Genomic DNA, 19,471 nt, shown 5'->3' with positions numbered 1-19,471 from the left:
GTTTGAGCACCACTGATATAGAAACATACGTTTTTTCAGAATACTGTTGGGATTTAGAGGGCATTTGTAGAATCGGCTTCAGGTCTTAACGGACTAAGAAGCAGTACAGCTCGTCAGACCAGCCCAGTAAGGATAGATAGACAACATTATCGGGGCTAAACCAATACAATTGTAGGGACAATCAAGCGGTAAGTGTGATGCAATCCTCTCATCTTGCCCCTCATCAACCCCCACGTTGTAAACCCTAGATAAACCAATCTTTCACTTAATTTAGATAAAGGATTGTTCTGGGGGCTCACCTGATTATATCTATATCGGGCAGACTCCACGGGCTCTATTGGTATTTAACAAAGATTAGCTTTAAATTGATGATTAACCTTTGTAATCCTGTTGAAAATGGGCTTGCTTGTCTTTAGCCAACACAAAGAAGAGAGAGAACCCGCATTATCGTTCGGGGAGAATTGAGGCTCCGAAAGCAAATGAGGCCGTTGTTATCTGCCTGGTACTTGGGTGGATAATGAAGACAAATCTTCAGACTAGAGAGAGTCATTGAATAATGAATCCAAACAGACAACTTTCTTTTGCATTGTGCATGTTTTAAGCCATTAAGACCTGGAAGGCATCTGTGTCATTTTTAGATTTGAGCTAAAAAGCATTCATTTTACACTTTGGCTATTCAAAAATAGCAGATATACAAGCTCATAGCGCGGCACCGAGTGCCGCGCTATGAGCTCGTAGATCTGCTATTTTTGAAAAATCGTGAAAATGTGTGCAAATCTTTGAATATATATATTTTTTTAAAGCGAACATTTTTAACTCAAATCTTTGCTTCATGGGACCCCCTGGAACAACATATTTTGAGCGGCCAAATACATATAGTTTTGGGGGTCCTTGACATGAAAAAGATTGAGCACCACTGATATAGAAACATACGTTTTTTCCGGAATACTGTTGGGATTTAGAAGACATTTGTAGAATCGGCTTCAGGTCTTAAATGGGTTAATACAACTTCTATACCCACTGTGACCCCGATAAGCAATTGCAAAGTCTTATCTTTGAGAGGAAGCAGAATTTACATGTGGGAATGACTGGCTTCCGTTGTTTAGAATTAAGGCTGTATTAGGGAGTAATCAGACATTAAATGAGTAATTTCTCCGTACTTAACTGCGACTGGGGAGGCAATGGTTTAATTTGCTGGGCAATGTCTTTCCCCCTATGGAGTGGACGTTAAAGCTGCAATCCGGAACTTATTTTTAATGAATAACATTTGAACCAGTCTGTATGGTAGAGCATATTATTGTTAATTGAATATAGCTGGCAGTGCCAGCTATATTCAATTAACAATAATGGCACATCGTTGCACAACTAGCATGTTGACATTGAAGTAGCACTACCTGAAGCTTATAGGCGCAATATCATCATCATCCCAGACCAAGCACTAAGCAGGGCTTCTGTCTTCGAAGAGCGATAGATGTTTGGTCTCCTATGGGTTCGAATCCCGAGTAGGACGGACATATAACTTACGCACAGGCCAGTGCAACCGTAGATCTGTTGCTCTGGTAGCAGATATGACACACTGCTATCACCTGCACAAACTTTAATTAGGCAAGTTTTAAAGCACCCATCCACTGACCTCATTGAGAGTTAAAAAGATTTCATAACATGCACCGCAGCATATTATTGATTTACAGGGTAAAGTAGGAGTAACAACTGATTTATATGCAACGAAACAGCCACAGCTGTGCATCCACACCCAGTTCCATCTGCTGCCCACTTGAAAATCATTATGGCTGGAATTATGACCAGTGGGGATAATTGTGCATCTATTTCAGGGACAGACTGGTTATAGAATTCTGAACGATACATTAAGAATCATAATCACATTACAATATTCTCTTATTCCCCCAACACAAAAAAAATTCTCAGCCCTGGTCCCTCACAGAATATTTTGTGACTTTTGGGTCCAGAACCGCTGGTTGAGAGGCACTGTTATAGGATGTATTCAGTGAAGCTAAACATTAAAAAATGTCAAAGCTATAGAAAGCGGAGACTGCTCCCGCAACAGTGCATGTGTTTGATTTGATGGATTCTTTAGCCAGGTGTTCTGACCAAACAACATAACACACCCCATAGCAGCCATCCACAGTGAGCACATCCACACAGCCCCACACAGCCCCTTGGAACATTAGCAACAACACACTTTACACTACACTCCATGGTGCATCAGCGTGACTAGATTCAACAGCCTGTGACTGATTTGTCTGCAGATGTAGGAAGACATGATACTGACCATGATATTGACCATGATACTGACCATGATACTGACATGATACTGACCATGATACCGACATGATACCGACATGATACTGACCATGATACTGACATGATACTGACATGATACTGACCATGATACCGACATGATACTGACCATGATACTGACCATGATACCAACATGATACTGACATGATACTGACATGATACTGACATGATACTGACCATGATACCAACATGATACTGACCATGATACTGACCATGATACTGACCATGATACTGACATGATACTGACCATGGTACTCAGAAAAACTAATAACGCACATCCTCCGTTCTTTGGTGCTGAGCTTTAACTGTAAGAACAGTGATAATGAGACAAAGATAGGGCTCGCAACTCACTTTTGTGCTCCAGGTTTTATTCAAACAAAACAGCTGATGATACGACGTTTCGACCCTTTCGGTCTTTTTCAAGTTGAAAAAGACCGAAAGGGTCGAAACGTCGTATCATCAGCTGACCATAATACTGACATGATACTGACCATGATACTGACATGATACTTACTACTGACCATAATACTGACATGATACTGACATGATACTTACACGATACTGACATGATACTTACTACTGACCATAATACTGACATGATACTGACATGATACTGACATGATACTTACTACTGACCATAATACTGACATGATACTTACTACTGACCATAATACTGACATGATACTTACTACTGACCATAATACTGACATGATACTGACATGATACTTACATGATACTGACATGATACTTACTACTGACCATAATACTGACATGATACTGACATGATACTTAATACTGACATGATACTGACATGATACTGACATGATACTTAATACTGACCATAATACTGACATGATACTGACATGATACTTAATACTGACCATAATACTGACATGATACTGACATGATACTGACATGATACTTAATACTGACCATAATACTGACATGATACTGACATGATACTTAATACTGACCATAATACTGACATGATACTGACATGATACTTAATACTGACCATAATACTGACATGATACTGACATGATACTTACTACTGACCATAATACTGACATGATACTTACTAGTGACCATAATACTGACATGATACTGACATGATACCGACATGATACTTACTACTGACCAGGATACTGACATGATACTGACCATGATACTGACCTGAAAGAATGCTGATATCACAAACATTTTTACAAATGAGTAAAGTAAGGTGAATAGCCACACATGTAGCGAATTGAAGAGGTCCATGAATAAAATAAAAAAAAACCCTGCTATTCACTGGTGCACTGGTGTGTGTGTGTGTGTGTGTGTGTGTGTGTGTGTGTGTGTGTGTGTGTGTGTGTGTGTGTGTGTGTGTGTGTGTGTGTGTGTGTGTGTGTGTGTGTGTGTGTGTGTGTGTGTGTGTGTGTGTGTGCGCGTGCGTGCGGCAGCACTCTGTCTAAATAGCTTTGTGAAGTATTTTAGGCTCCATTACTCTCATTTGGTTCAATTCCTTTTACATTATGAGATAATGGGACAGATTTGTTTAGTTGACAATATGATATGAACTATCACCCTTCTCCGAAAACAAGTATAATGATCATTATCCTTTTAGGCACCAAAAGCCACCCAGTGTGCTGCACGCCATTATAAATAAATACCTGGTGAAAAAGAAATAAGCCGTGATAAACTGCATAAACATGGTGCACATTGAAGTAAGTAAAGAATGTACCCTTATCCCCGGGAAATTATGTGGGATGCTGTCATTGTCACTATTATTATCCACCCCCATGTGCAGCTGTACAACAGTGTGACATCAGATGTGGGGCTTGGGCCAGTTACTCTGGTCTCTGACAGTAATTACTGTTCATAACTCACTTAACCCTTTAAGACCTGAGAAGATTCTAGAAAGGTCTTCTAAATCCCCAAAAAAAATTGAAAAAAAAACACATATTTTTTCCCTCGATTTTTCAAAAATAGCAGATCTACAAGTTCATAGCGCGGCACTCGGTGCCGCGCTATGAGCTTGTATATCTGCTATTTTTGAATAGCCTAAAGAAATCTAAAGTGACACAGATGCGTTCCAGGTATCAATGGGTTAAAGAAAAGGAGATAAATATCTATGTAGTTAAATACATATCTGTGAGATAAATATGTGCAGGTGGTCTAATGTGCTATACAGTATATGCGATATTTTTTGGCATGATAAGGAAAAAGAACCCTCTCTTTTATCTTACATTACCGGTATTTATATTTTTCAGTTTTTATGCAATAAGAAAAGTTCAACCATGGCCCTGGAGATATGTCATTTCTGACTGGCCAAAAGGTGCATTAATGCATTATATTTAAAATAAATTTGTTATTTTCAGATAACCTCACGCCTGTGGTCTCATCACCGTTCTTCTAAATTAATACTCATAATAAAATGTGTAGTGCATTAACCCATTAAGACCTGGAACGCATCTGTGTCATTTTTAGATTTGAGCTAAAAAGCCATATTTTACACTTTTGGCTATTCAAAAATAGCAGATCTACGAGCTTGTAGATCTGCTATTTTTGAAAAATCATGAAAATGTGCAAATCTTTGAATATATATATTATTTTAAAGTGAACATTTTTACTCAAATCTTTGCTTCTGGGGGTCCCTGGAACAAAATGTTTTGAGACGGGGGTCCACGGCCAAATACATATAATTTTGGGGGTCCTTGACATGAAAAAGATTGAGCACCACTGATATAGAAACATACCTTTTTCAGAATACTGTTGGGATTTAGGAGACATGTAGAATCGGCTTCAGGTCTAAATGGGGTAACAGTTGTTTAAGCTAACGTGAAGCTATCCTTTAAAAAAAGGACATGGTGGTGACTAAAATGTGCAATAGTGGTTAATTATGTTATTTTATGTTGCAAAGGGTAGACTAGTAAGGTTGAAGGGAGGAAAGAGTGGTTAAGAAAGGTCAACGTTTTGGCTGATCGTGTTGTGCTGTCAAAAACAGCACAACATTACAAACATTTCTATTTCAGAAACTAAATTCAGAGGTAGCCCGTTCTTATTTCAGATGGAAAAAGGAAGATAACAGTAAAGCTGAACAGCTTGTGTGAATGCTCAGTCTCCACATAAGACAATAGTTATTCAGAACCATGGACAGCTCTACTCTTGGTAGTGAGTCTAGGGCGCAGAATGATACACGTAGGCGGAGGAGACAGAGGCTTTTTAAAAAAAAACATTTCCCATTAATGTTTGGAAGCAGTGGGACTGATGAATCCTGTGGGATTGATGTCAGAACGGAGCAGGCGAGGATAGCGTCAAAAAGTGAGATTGAGTCAAAAAGTTTGCATCTTCTGCTTTGTGTGGCGCTCAACTTTGGTGAACGTCGACCGGGCCTCAACCAGTAGGAAAGAAATGTATGTGGTTGACCCATAGAGGTATAATATAACTAGAGGGCGATTTGCCCCGCCCCCCCAGCTATTCATTTAAATGAAAGTGCTCAGTGGCGTTTTTGAAGCACCCGGAAGTCTGCCGGAAGTAGAAATATTGGGTCGTTTTTGAGTCGTTTCGAGCAGCCATAGAGTTATGAGCATGCGCACTAGTGTCCTTTTTGCGTCCTACGTCACAAACTACCTCCATGAACAAGCCTGTGTGTCGAGCCATGAACGCGAGATATTTATTAAATACACTCTAGATGCATATTTATATGTAAATGCATATGTATAATATGTTTACATATTTATATTATATTATATATATTTATATATATAAATATCTCAGTATGTTTTGCTCGTGCATGTATTTTCTCCCCGCCTGCAGTTCCAGCTTTGGCCACCACTTCAATGTTTCTCAGCAACTCTGGGGGCCTGGGTTGACCCCACTTGGCTGTAGTTTTCTTAGTGTGCACTCATGTGTGAGAAATAACCACATCGACTCAAACTGTACAACACATCAGCACTGATTTCCAGGTGCATCACTGCCCACATTCAACACGGCAAGATGTGAATTGTAGGTGATGGTCATTCCCCTGCATTTGCACATTATGTAGACATGTCTTTATGCAAATTAGAAGCAAATTTCACTGGGCAACGGCCAGTGGTGGGAAAAGTACTCAAATGTTTTACTTAAGTAAAAGTATCAATACTGCAATGTAGAAGTACTCCGTTACAAGTAAAAGTCCGGAATTAAAAATGTACAAAAGTACAAAAGTATTGGTATCCAAATGTACTGAAAGTACCAAAAGTAAAAGTACTAAAATGTTTGAAAATAGCAGCTCTACAAGCGATGCGACGCGTTGTGAGCTATTTTCAAATAGCCTACGTATAAAATAGGGCTGAAGTGGTTAATGTATGTTTTATAATATAATAATTTGTACCTGCAAAGTGACTAGTAACTAAAGTTTGTAGTGGAGTAAAAGTACAATATTTGCCTCTCAGATGTAGTGGAGTAGAAGTAAAAGTACAGAAAATTTGAAATATTTGCCCCAGTAAAGTACAAGTACCTCAAAATTGTACTTAAGTAAAAGTACTTAGTTACTTTACACCACTGGCAACGGCCAATCAGATTGTTGAATGTGACACGGTAAGAATCAGGTAGCAACCATTGTCAGTGACACACAACACCACTTGAATATTGGCAGAAAGGAGACAATGCTTATCATGGATAATGCTCGGATGCATAAATGGAGGCTGACGGTACGGAAATGATGTGGGTATGTTTCATTTACGTGTTTCTTTGTGCCAGCATTAAGTCAATTGTACAGGAGTTGGCCGTGCTGGAATGAAACACACCCACAATTTATATTACCGTCAGCTGCCACCGGTAACCCATCTGTCAAAACGTTTGATTCTTCTGCTCTGAATTGGTACAGATGGAAAACAAAGTAAAGCATAGTGAAGGGGGCTGCAGATTGTTGGTGCTTCTAAGGGGATTAAACATTTAAACACAGCTAACCACTAATGGCAAAAAGTCATTCGATCGGCTTACATGTAACATTGTCTGCAGAGGAAGGAGGTGACTGGATTTGACTAGTTAACCCATTAAGACCTGGAACGCATCTATGTGTCATTTTTACATTTCGTTGGGCTATTCAAAAATAGCAGATCCACAAGCTCATAGCGCGGCACCGAGTGCCGCGCTACGAGCTTGTAGATCTGCTATTTTTTTTTAAATCGTGATTTTTTTTTTAATATCTTGTTTTTCCGTAGCGAACATTTTTTAACTCAACTTCTGGGGGGTCCCTGGAACAAAGTATTTTGAGATGGGGGTCCGCGGCCAAAATTCATATAATTTTGGGGGTCCTTGAAAAGTTTGAGAACCACTGAGCAACATATTTTCTTTCTTTTTTTCAAAAGACTACGATTTAGAAGACATTTGTAGAATCCCCCCAGAAGCAAATATTTGAGTTAAAAATGTTTGCTTTAAAAATATATACATTTTCAAAGATGTGCGCAAATTTTCACGATTATTCAAAAATAGCAGATCTACAAGCTTATAGCGCGGCACTCTGTTTAAACTCTGTTTAAATCCCTCTCTTCAGTGCTGGCTGTGGCATACTGGAAACGAACACGGAGCATGTTACACAGGGGCACGTTCACTTTCTCAGGCTAATCAATACATCATTGTCATAGGAAGGTTATCAGACAGACACACTATGAGCTTGTATATCTGCTATTTTTGAATAGCCAAATAAATCTTAAAATGACACAGATGCGTTCTCGGTCTTAATGAGTTAAACAGTAGGCATATACGGTCAGATGTCTGTCTATGGAGACAACCCTGTGAAACATGCCTCTGGCCATTCTTAGTTTATTTTAGTAAGCAGCTTACTACTCTACCCGTAGACTCCGTTTCCCAGACATAGAGTAAGCCTAGTCCTAAACTAAAAACTTTTTTTCAAATGGAGATCTTCATTGATATTTTTCTTCTGTATGGTACTAGGCTTAATCTATGTCTGGGAAACTGGGCTGAATATATCCTACATCTAAAACACTTATTTTAAAGATGTATAAAGACAGATTTTCTTTTTAAACTAGATAGGCTGACAGCTCAATCCTCTTCGCCAGGAGAACGGTGCATTCCTGCTGTGCACTTCTGAGCAGCAGGTGTTAACGTCTATGGGCGCCAACTGATACTGCCAAAGTTCCCTTGCGCAAGGCACTGGAGCCTAAAAACTGTTCCAGCAGGTGACCCTGCCTGCCTGCGCTCTAATCTCTGACAAGAAATTCGTATAAGCAGCTATCTGTGTGCATGAAGAACATGGGTGATATGCAAAAGAGGAACATTTTTAAATAAAATCCCCCCATTTTCCCCGTGGAAATTCTGTCTTTTTCTGAGGACTCTGAATCACTTAAAAGGGGAATACCACTAATTTTCAACATTGAACTATGTCTAATACACCTTAGAGCTGTTGTGCGGAAATGAGAAAAAAGTCCCCCCCCCTTCTATGTTGCTCCGCCCCCCTCAGCCAAAAGTACACCCTGCGTATGTCACTGATCACATGACCTCAATCAATTATCCAGTTCTAGGCAACATAGAAGGGGGGGGGGGGCTTTTTTCGTATTTCCACACAACATCTCTAAGGTGTATTAAAGACATAGTTCAATGTTGAAAATGAGTGGTATTCCCCTTTAATGTCTTTAGATGATCTGCACTTCAAGTGAAAGTCCAAGTATGTCGACATCTGCATTTCTGCTGCTTGGGTTTTTGACCTTCCCACGGCAAACCTCAATCATTGTCATAGGGATGGATTTTAATATTTAGACAAACCAAGAACTTATACCTTTAGAACAAATGTCAAACATTGCTGCGGGTGGTGGCAGAGACTGTGAGCCAGGAGAAGTGACTGCTTGACATTTTGTGCTCATGAGTATTCACTCGCTCCTCTAAAATGACTCATGGCTAAGTTAACCACTTTCGCCCTGGCGTCCCAATTTTGGGCACGTCATTATAGGCCACAATTTTCAAAAACAGCAGATTTGCAAGCGGCTAACAATGGGTCCAATGCCACCAATAGAGTACCGAGGTCCTGACGTCACTCGTTCATCCCCTGGGTTGCGGAAGTAATTTCTCTATGGAGAATAACATTGGGTCATCTTAGAATCGTCTCATATAAGAATTGTGGTCCAAAAATAAACTCGGTGATATTGTCAGGGAGGTGGCTCTGTATCGTTTATGATAGTCAGTCACTCATATTTGATACAGTCTGTTTCTGGCGAAAATGTAACTAATTCGGCGGGAGTAACATTATAGTTTTTTCACCGTCAGTTAATGCTTCATATCCATATGAGTCAATTCGCCGGGGTCATTTGTTTATTTTTGGAACACAGTAATTATTTGACGCGATATTAAAGACATCTATGGGAATTCAGAATGGGGGGGGGGGAACCGCGACCCAGGTAGGATGCTTAAAGAGGTGGTGCCATGTTTTTGCACTTTTTCTGTTTTTCATGTGTCTATGAGGTTGATAGAACTTCATTAAGCCCCCCGGTGGTGTTTTTATGGTGTTTTATGTCTTCTCTGACTATTTGGATTTTTTTCCTGGAGGCTGAAACCTTGAGGGTCAAATGTGCCAATAGAGAAACAGCGCTTTAGTGACATCACAAAGCCCACACCCTCCCCCTCATTATCATAACACAACAGGTGTGGGCATGAGGAGGAGGAGGGACTAGGACAGGTGGGTGGTGCTAAGGTGGTGGAGGAGGTGCTAAGGTGAGAACCAGGTATACTTAATGCACTGGTGGGTGTGTCTACATAAAAACAACATTTTAACACTTACTGTACACTTTTTTTTTGTTGAAAAAAATCCTTACATAATAATAATACCTTATGATCAGGTTTTAGGGTTGAAAAATATCATGGCACTCCATCTTTAAATTACGTCAGACTTCGGTGCTCTATTGTCAGCTTGTAGATCGGCTATTTTTGAAAATGTCTGAATAGGGCTTACACTATGTGTAGGGGGAGTCGAACTCCTCACTAAGCTCTGTTGAATTAACGGCCTACCGTTGATTCATTTCTGGGTGATTGGCAAAACACTTCATGTGCCTTTAATGAGGTCCCAGCCATTGATACATTTTTGCATAATTACGTTCATAATGCAGTGATGTAGGCTACCTCGTATCACCTTCTTCAAAGGCCTCAGTTGAATAGCTCTGCTCATTATCTTAAAGTCTCCAACTTTATTGGGGAGGGAGGGGAGAATCCTCGCATGCAGCCAGCACCTGATTTGAATGAAAATTCATTAAAAAAATAATCCTATTCCCTGAAACGTTGCACTGTACAGCCCTGAGACACAACAGAACACGTAGGTTATTTCAAACTTCAGAGATCACTGGGAATCCTGTGATCTCACACATGCACGGCACACATGCATATGTAACACACACGCACCCGCGTACCCAGACAATAAATTCACACATACAGTACGGCGGGAGTTGTTGTAGCTTCTGTACCAAAGCAAATCTCTCTGCAAATGACAGGGCCATGAACCCTCAAAAGAGGCTTCCACCATTAATGTGACAAATATGACAAGGCATGGAGGTGATGCGGGGAAAAAGCAGGCATGTGACACAACATCCCATAATGAGGGATGTGGCTGACATGCGGAGGGAGACTCGTCTCAGACAAGGCACCAGAACAAAGGAAAATGGTAAAAAAAACAAAACGTCTCCTGCTCGCTCACCAAGCTCTGCCGAATTAACATCGGGGCCTACCTTTGATTCATTTTCCAGGTGATTGACAAAACACTTAATGTGCCTTTAATGAGGTCCCAGCCTTTTGCTCCATTTCTGCATAATCATGTTCATAAAGCGAGCTCTAAGTGATGTACCTCCTTTTCACCTTGTTCAAAAAGGGACCCAATTAAATTGCTCTCCTCATTATCTTAAAGTTTCCAACTTTATTTGGAGGAAAAAAAAGAGCCTTGTATGCAGCCCAGCGCCTCATTTGAATGAAATTCATAAAAATAAATATTCCCTGAAACATTGCACTGTACAGTCTCGAGACAAGACACCGAACAGACACGTAGGGGTATATTAACCCATTAACACCTTTACCGCCGGGCCCGTAGTTCTACGGGCCGTTAAATCCAACGGTTAAGCGCCGAGCCCGTAGTCCTACGGGCTGCGGTCTTTTCGCGCATGCGCGGTCCGGGTGCACTTTCGGAATTTTTTTGATCCACTTCCGTTTCCGGTTTGATGACAGGAAATAGAATTATTTGGGATCCGGTTTCGACGATCACGCCCGCTCCCATTCTACAGACGAAACTGAAACTCAATTCTCTTCCTGTAGTTTTTTCTCCTCGCATTTCACTGTTTAACGTAATCCGCTCTAACTACAGTCATGGAAGTCCGTTTGACATGCGGTCTTCACTGGGAGATACAGGGAGATCTCGCGGATGTAAACAGACCGTTCACGGCTCAATCTTAAGGATTTTAACAAGATCTATGGCGACATGAAAAAAACAAAAAAACAACAAAAACACCTTGGCACTGGTGAGTACATTATGAGATTAACCTCTGGCGGTGGATGTGTTAAGACCTGAAATGTCTTCTAAATCCCAACAGTATTCTGAAAAAACGTATGTCTCTATATCAGTGGTGCTCAAACTTTTTCATGTCAAGGACCCCCAAAACTATATGAATTTGGCCGCCGACCCCCATCTCAAAATATTTTGTTCCAGGGACCCCCAGAAGCAAAGATTTGAGTTAAAAATGTTTTTGCACACATTTTTCACGATTTTTCAAAAATAGCAGATCTACAAGCTCATAGCGCGGCACCGAGTCAAAGTGTATATTTTTGAATAGCCAAAGTGTAAAATACCGGTAATGCTTTTTTAGCTCAAATCAAAAAGTGACACAGATGCGTTCCAGGTGCTAAAGAGTTAACTTCAGAGATTACTGGGGAATCTCTGATCTCACAAGCGCAGCAGCACCACATCATCCGCATCTAAAAAAACACATGCACCCACACACACCTAGACAATAAATTCATACATACAGTAAGGCGGTATATAGGCGGAGCTGTAGCTGCTTCTGTACCAAAGCAAATCTCTCTCCACATGACAGAGGTGGGGGGGGGGGGGGGGGGCATGGATTGACCCCAGTCACCCTCAAAAGATGCTTCGAAACCATTAATGTGACAAAATATGACAAGGCGTGGATGGAGGTGATGCAGGAAAGGCAGGCGTGTGACACAATGTCCCATAATGAGGGAGCTGGCATGGCATGTGGCGACTCATCTCAGACAGGCAAGAGAACAAAAGGTAATGAAAACATGGGCTTGCCACAGTCATCAAATAGAATGATGAATGTGCTTCATAACATTTAAGAATGATGGCGGCATTCAACCCCCCCGCGGTGAAAAAAAAGTGGCCCATGAAATCTGTTCGGGGCTGCTTCGATGCAAGGTGTCACGGACCTCATCCGTCTGCTCCTGCTTTTTACCCCACTTGCGATCCCCTCCCATTATTCCCAAATGACAGCAAATTGAGCGGAACAAAGCCCGCTGTCTGCTAGGATCCATCAAGGAACCTCATCAAAAATCGGTGTGTCTTTTATAAGGCTTTCCCCCCGAAAGGCCAAGTTCAGACTCGCAAGGCGTATGCGGGAGCGGAGCAGCGCAGCTCCCAGTGCGCCCCCCGAAATGACAACTTCAATACCGCTTTTTCAAACTGTAGTAGGATGGTGCTCATGGTGGGTAATATTCAGTGGTGGAAAGTAACTAAGTACATTTACTTAAGTACTGTACTTGAGTACAATTTTGGAGGTATTTGTACTTTACTTGAGTATTTCCAATTTCCAATACTTCTACTTCTACTCCACTCCATCTCAGAGGCAAATACTTACTTTTACTCCACTACAATTATTTGAAAACTTTAGTTACTAGTTACTTTTCAGATATAAATTATTATATTATAAAACATACATTAACCACTTTAGCCCTATTTTATACCTAGGCTATTTGAAAATAGCAGATCTACAAGCTCACAACGCGTTGTGAGCTTGTAGATCTGCTATTTTCAAACATTGTAGTACTTTCACTTTTGGTACCTTAAGTACATTTTGACACCAATACTTTTGTACTTTTACTCAAGTAAATTTTTAATTCCGAACTTTTACTTGTAACAGAGTGCTTCATTGCAGTATTGATACTTTTACTTAAGTAAAACATTTGAGTACTTTTTCCACCACTGGTGGTAATATTGGCTCCAGAGATCCAGAGTAACAGGCATTGGCCTAGGTGGCCATTTTTACCTTTTCGCACCAAACATTGCCTTGCCTCGTGCACTCCATGAATAATGGAGTTTGGCACAAATATGCAAATCTAGGCATTAGCCTAGTTATGCCCCTGTACTGTAAGTTACAGTGACTTTATCTATTATGTATGAGCACTGTATCGCAGGGAGGGATGGCCTGGAAGCCGTAGTACCCGCTCTCTCCTTAGTCGTTCACTTTTCACATCATGAAAGAGCATGAATAGCAAGGAGGGAGGTAGCTCCAAAACGCTAGTGCTATAATACCGAACTGAATCTCCCTAAGACCTGGGAGAATTTAGTTTGCGTCTACGCTCAATTGCCAAGCTACTTAAAATAACAATGGTCTCCGTAGGATTTGGAAACCAGGAAGATACGTAGGGAATAAAGCATGAAGTTTGCTGCTAATCCTCTAAATTCCCCCCCACATCATAACGGCTGATATGAAACACTGACTGTGCTATCAGCGATCGGTCCATGGCAAGGCAGGGGGGGGGGGGTGGGTGGGGGGTGGGGTGGGCCGGGGGGCACGTGCACGCGTACAAAACCAGCCTCTGTTTATGTCATTATTACCATAACAATGCATGATGAATCACCCCAGTTAATCCATTAAGACCGGGAACGCATCTGTGTGTCATTTTTTAGATTTCTTTGGGCTATTCAAAAATAGCAGATCTACAAGCTCGTAACGCGGCGCCGAGTGCCGCGCTACGAGCTTGTAGATCTGCTATTTTAGAAAAATCGGGACAATTCGCGGCAAAATTATTATATATATTTTTTAAAGCGAACATTTGTAAAATATTTCGTTCCAGGAACCCCCAGAAGCAAAGATTTGAGTTACAAATGTCCACCAAAAAAAAAATATATATATATTTGCACAACTTTTCATGATTTTTCAAAAATAGCAGATCTACAAGCTCATAGCGCGGCACTCGGTGCCGCGCTATGACCTTGTAGATCTGCTATTTTTGAATAGCCCAACGAAATCTAAAAATGACACAAATGTTCCCGGTCTTAAAGAGTTAAGTGACCTAATAATAAGTAAAGAACCAAAATCAAGGAGCCACCAATGTGTCAAAATCTGCGAGATCAAGTGACTCGATGTTGAAATTACATAGAGAGACATCTACCACATAATGCCTTATCCCTCTGTGATGACGAACAGTGTCATCATTAGCTTTGATCAAAGTTAATCCCGAAACGCATGACAACTTGACAACTTTATTTTAACAGGACTCCCACCACCCAACCACCCATAAAGCCTCAACCGCTGCTTTATAATCCCCATTCACTATGGCAACAGGAGGAAGCCACACCCTCACACAGCGGCCCATAGCAACCCGGATATATTTTTTACCCGAATCCCTGTACAAAAAGTATAGTCGGAACCCGTTTCGAACAGGAGAATATTCATTAACTCGGAAATTAAAGGCCTGGAGATTTGATCTGGCAAATATGACTGCTGTGAAAAAGCTGGCTCTTTCATAATAGCTCTTTCTCCTCCTGAGGGATAAACCCAAACATGGTTTCTGCCCAGAAAAAAAAAGAGAAGAAAAATCTGAATTAATTTGCATTAAAAAAAAACAACTCCCTTTTCCCCTCAACTGAGACATTTTTTATTTCATAACATCATCAAATATTAATTCCATTCTCATGTTACTTCTTATTGGTCTTGATTAGTCAAACTTGAGAAAAGAAAAGGGTACTTTGTTTTTTGCCTCTTTTCCCCCTCCTCTACTCAAGTGAAGCCAACTGGAGAAGCGCCACCAAACAAAACAATACCAGCAGACAACAAACACGCGCGCGCACACACACACACACACACACACACACACACACACACACACACACACACACACACACACACACACACACACACACACACACACACACACACACACACACACACACACACACACACACACACACACACACACACACACACACACACACACACCTCCACCAAACAAAACAATACCAGGAGAGTGTACACCAGACCACCACCCCCCCCACACACACACACACACACACACACACACACACACACACACACACCCTCCTCACACTTCCTCTTCTATCACCTTAAAGCATTGTCCTCATTATGCCTAATAAATAACATCCACTGACTACAAATGTTGTCAATCATATTACACACAGGCCTGTAACAATATACTGTATACATATCTATAGTGTGTGTGTGTAAATTATATACCCCCCCCCCACACACACACACACACACACACACACAACAAGGGATTTAGCATGCCCAACACATCCCTGGACCATCATCACCTTTACATTTAGGCTCATAAGTAGTAATAGTAGCTGTCAATCCTACTACTAGCCAATGAACCGCCCCGTGACCACGCTACTATGACGCCCTCATCTGCCCTCATCTCTGCTACCCACCACCATCACTTGCCTGTTTTGGCTCTGACTCAAGACAGTGAAAGCAAACAAACAAAAGCGGGACCATCCACCGTGAGCCGCAGTTAAACAGTCACCCATTCACCTTGATCAGTCAAGTGTGAAAATAATGAGCTCGACCCCTCCTCTCATATTGTCATGCTGTCCCTGTAGTCGTTCCCGGTGAGAAACTCTGTTCCCTGTAGTTGTTCTTGGGGAGAAGCTCTCGGTCTCCTGACCGTCATTCTCGGTGAGAAGCTCTGTGCACACTTTTCTAATCAGTCCCAAGTTCTCGTCGGGGGGAAAGGAGCTTTCATCACTTTCCCGAAAGCAATTCAGGGAAAGAAAAGAAACATTCTGCCTACTCTTACCCTATGACTGCTTTGCACAATATTACAGGAGTTACTATTTGTGAGTAATTTTAGGATTTCTGAGGACATCGTGATTTCTTTTTTTGGTCTGCTGACCGATGATCTTCCAGTACCGCCCCCACACACACACTCCCAAACGTAAACAAGTTTCCAGAGATGCCAAATGCATATCCAAATACAAATACAAACAGATGGGACTCATTGTTGCAGTGGGCTGTCTACTAGTATGTAGTGAGAAACTTGAGAATCCTTTTCTCTTTGCACCTAGGCCTGTCACAATTATTACCTAATCACCTACTTGAGATCATCGCAATTATTTTTTTGCATAATCGCCATAATCATTTCCATGTTGTAAAATGTTCATACATTTTCAAACAAAAAAATAGTGGAAATAGATGATCTACAAGCTCACAAAGCGTCGCCTTGTGAGCTTGTAGATCGGCTATTTCCAGTAAAAAGTTATTAAATATGTCAGTCATTTCTTTGTATATTATTGATATAGTTTAGGTGATTTGTCATAATCTCCCATGTGCAACTTCAAAGCCTAAAAGCCAACGACAAAAACTCAATTACATCGTTAATCACAATTATTTCTATTTGTGTGACAATTTAATGGTCGTGTAAAATGTCATAATCGCGACGGCGCTATAAATTACACCCATTGCCATAGGCTATACTGTACAATCACTGAAAACATACTGGTAGTGAATACAGATGCTGAGGATTTGATGCTTACCATTTTAACAATGATCCATTGTTGCCCACACATCAGTATAGTCTTTTTCTTTTTTAAATGACAGGTTTTCACCTTTGGAAAATTCTGCAACTAGGAGGCATGCCATCCATGTATTATATAAGATTAAACCCACACACTCATAATTATAGGTGAATGGACAGCCTATGACAGGTTATCCCATGTGACATAGTATGTGATAAAGGGGGCAGCTAAATTTTCATTTGATTAAGCTGAGAAGTGATGTTCTATAATGGCTGAAGGGGGGGGGGAGCCCAGCCAACAGTTTTGCTCCTAATTGAAATGGAGGAGGAATTAGCATAGTTCCGTTTGGCAAATGTAGTAATATCCTGTGACTATACCCTGCACCAAGACATGCCACATTTCCACTCCAATTTGCATCCACCAATTAGAGAGTCCCCTGATTCACAGTGCAAAACATATCAAGTACTATTGCTTGAACATGATACGATTTGGCAATTGCTGCTCATCTTTTTAATATCTTAAAACATCAACTTTAAATGTTTTAAGTTTAAACATTTAGTTGGCTGTTTAGTTGGTCGACTAATTGCCATTTAATCAACTGTATAGCCTGACATGAAACATGAAACATGAAAACAGCCCTATACTAATCTTGCCAACACCTGCATAAAGGTTGTGTTGGTTTTACATGACATTTTGGAACGGAAATGAAACCGTGAAATGAAACAGGAAGATAGTCATGAGATTAAAGGTCATTTATTAAGTGGCCTACTCTTGTCATTTAAATGCTGCGGAAGAAAACTCACCGGTTTGACAAAAAACAAATGTGTAAAACTGACCAGAGCAAAAATGCAATAGAAGGGCAGAGACAGTAGGCTAGCCTATATCAATATCCGTCTTCAACTATAGGCTACATTAAGCCGTGCAGTGCCTGTCTGGTGATAAGCTATCACTCTAAAGCAGGGGTCTTCAACAGGGGGTCCGGGACCCCTAGGGGGTCCTCAGAGAGTATAGGGGACTGCCAAATCTTTGTGTGATAAGATATTTTTTCCTCTTTTTTTTTGCATTAACCATAGAATCCCTATTCTGAGGAGAACTTAAGCCAAAAATAGCAAGCTGACAAAGCCTCACGTTGCGAGGCGTTGTGAGCTTGTAGATCGGCTATTTTTGGCAAAGAGGTTTGGAGTAGAGTGAAAAAGGAGCAGACCAAGTACAGAGTGAAAGGTTAAGTTTACCTAGTATTGACAGTTTAAGTGGTTAAACGTCTGACAATAGGCTACACACATTAACATGAATCCAACATACACTGATGACAGTGCTGTCAAACAATCAAGTCTGTGGGTTGGGATGGGAGGTTTTTGTAATGACTGACACTCTGTCTAAAACCTGAAAAATAATAATAAAACAAAGTGCAAATAAACAATTAAGTCTATGAAGCCATCTATGAAACCTATTAAAAAGGTTTAATCTGCAACACAATTGTATACAACATGTAGTGTGTGTGTGTGTGTGTGTGTGTGTGTGTGTGTGTGTGTGTGTGTGTGTGTGTGTGTGTGTGTGTGTGTGTGTGTGTGTGTGTGTGTGTGGGGGGGGGGGCTGCTTCATCTCTCTCTCAGCTTAAGGGGTCCTTATGGGCTGAAAGACGTTGAAGACCCCCTGTTCTAAAGAGCAAAAAACATATATATATATATTACTGCAATCTTTCTGTTCAGTGCAGCCCAGACTGTAATAGGTTATAGTCTCCTCTCGGGTGGATATGTATTCTTTTAATATAAATGAAGTAGACAACAACCTTAAGAGAGGATGCAGTCAGTTACCTTGCAACGGATCCGGGTCGGAGATGCAATCAGTGCATCTCTTGGTTGTGGCTTTAGACTTCCAGAGGTGATGATGTCTAACCACGGATCACACTTTCTCACCCCAGCCAGGTAGCGGGGACGTCTCTCTCTCTCTCTCCCTCTTTCTCTCCCTCTTTCTCTCTCTCTATCTTTCTCTCTCTCCCTCTTTCTCTCTCTCTCTCAGCCGCTGACCGCTGTCATCACTGGTTCATTGGAAAGCAGACACACACGCGGTGGGAAACGGAGTCCTTGTCTGTGTATTTAAAGTGATGTCGCTCCTCCACTCCTCCTGTCCAGTAAAGCGCCTCAGACAGCAGCACACACACAGCACACAGACAGCCGACTGTGGGTGCAGCCACACATGATGGGATTCCCGTCGTAACACGGGCGGAAGTCCCATACACACCCATGTTAAGTTTAAAACCGGAAGAACGGTCGCGATAACATGGGTGTGTATGGGACTTCCGCCCGTCTATCCCATCCCATCCCATCATGTGTGTATGCACCCTGAGTCGGAACGCGGGCACACGTTTGTGCTGGAGTCTGTGTTGGCTCCACGGTGTAGAGGAGGAGCAGGGTTGCCACGTCG

The 19,471-nt window shown here is 41.3% G+C and overlaps 1 protein-coding gene across 1 annotated transcript in view; it reads right to left on the bottom strand.

Annotated features, from left to right (window-relative positions):
• The window catches only part of hs3st1l1 (heparan sulfate (glucosamine) 3-O-sulfotransferase 1-like1), a 45,593-nt gene extending 26,497 nt beyond the window's left edge, over positions 1-19,096 (bottom strand). Inside the window, exon 1 of the mRNA XM_080449957.1 lies at positions 18,862-19,096. The gene's annotated coding sequence lies outside the window, so the exon portion shown is untranslated. The remainder of the gene's footprint in view (positions 1-18,861) is intronic.
• Between the last annotated feature and the right edge of the window lie 375 nt (positions 19,097-19,471).

Source organism: Gymnoscopelus braueri (assembly GCF_963280865.1).
Source record: "Gymnoscopelus braueri genome assembly, chromosome: 14".
Taxonomy (NCBI): domain Eukaryota; kingdom Metazoa; phylum Chordata; class Actinopteri; order Myctophiformes; family Myctophidae; genus Gymnoscopelus; species Gymnoscopelus braueri.
The sequence above is the reverse complement of the archived record's forward strand: the minus strand, read 5'-3'. Positions and strand labels throughout refer to the sequence as shown.